The following is a 1,075-nucleotide window of genomic DNA, read 5'->3' as shown; positions in this document are numbered from 1 at the left end:
TGCACTGCCCGGGAATCGAACCCGGGTCGCAAGAATGGGAATCTTGCATGATACCACTACACCAGCAGTGCTCGGCCTTGACACTCGAAATAGGCTATTGAATGTTGCAAACTCATGCGCGCGCATATCTACTACGCTTATTCATGAAGTTCGAAGAACAATTTTGTCTTCCTGCATCAAATTATGTCTGATGTAACAATAACTTAATTTTGCCTGTCTACCTATTTTTAGTACCTAGGCACCTATATTTGGCATAAAAATGGGAAAGAAAAATACATATTCAACTAAATATTTCAGCTCAAATAATGAAATAAAAGAAAAAAAATATGACATTGTGGGTTGGTACCACGCTTTCTCACACTGTCATCGCCTGCATGCCGAATTCGTCTCGCCCTAAGACTAAATCGTGTTTGTTCAATATTTTAGTGGCATTAACATTTTAATTTATCTGCCCCTAACGTTCTTTTATAGGATTAAAGGACAGCTTCGTGATAAATTCATAACTTTATTTGGATTTTAATTTTTTCTGCTCTTTTGTTGTTCGTTTTGATTATTTCATTTAGCTCAGGTTGGGAATTTAAGACCACCCCACGTGTAGGTATACAAAAAAAATACTTGCAAAATGCATAGGATGGTTATACATACATTCCTACCTACGTACTAATATTGCCTTGATTCTAAGACTGCAAATAAATGCGTTAATTTCCCAAAAAATAAAACTATCACCGTCCTTCATATGGTTACCATAGAGTTGTTTTAATGAATTATTCTCATAAGCTGATAGTTTCAAAAAACCTGGTTTTACCTCAAAATTCGGAGCAAGCCACCTACAGCCGAACGCCGAAACAAACCGGACGCGGACATGTAAACACTTGGATCGGCGCGGGCGCAATAAAAACGCTGTAAAATTTTGATGTTTCTATTCAAGACTACCCGTCTCTCTCACACCCGTTACGAATCCTATATCTATCCCTCTCTGCACCTGAGAATGGCTCAGATTATTATCAATGCATTTTACACAAAGCAGAAGTCCCGCACTTGTCTGACATTTATGTGATTTTGAAAGTAAATCGTG

The 1,075-nt window shown here is 37.9% G+C and overlaps 1 non-coding gene across 1 annotated transcript; it reads right to left on the bottom strand.

The window, feature by feature from the left end:
- Positions 1 to 71, bottom strand: Trnag-ccc (transfer RNA glycine (anticodon CCC)). Its single transcript has one exon. It is a non-coding gene; the product is annotated as a tRNA-Gly (tRNA).
- Positions 72 to 1,075: the final 1,004 nt, after the last annotated feature.

The sequence above is a fragment of the Helicoverpa armigera genome, chromosome 6 (assembly GCF_030705265.1).
Source record: "Helicoverpa armigera isolate CAAS_96S chromosome 6, ASM3070526v1, whole genome shotgun sequence".
Lineage (NCBI taxonomy): Eukaryota > Metazoa > Arthropoda > Insecta > Lepidoptera > Noctuidae > Helicoverpa > Helicoverpa armigera.
The sequence above is the reverse complement of the archived record's forward strand: the minus strand, read 5'-3'. Positions and strand labels throughout refer to the sequence as shown.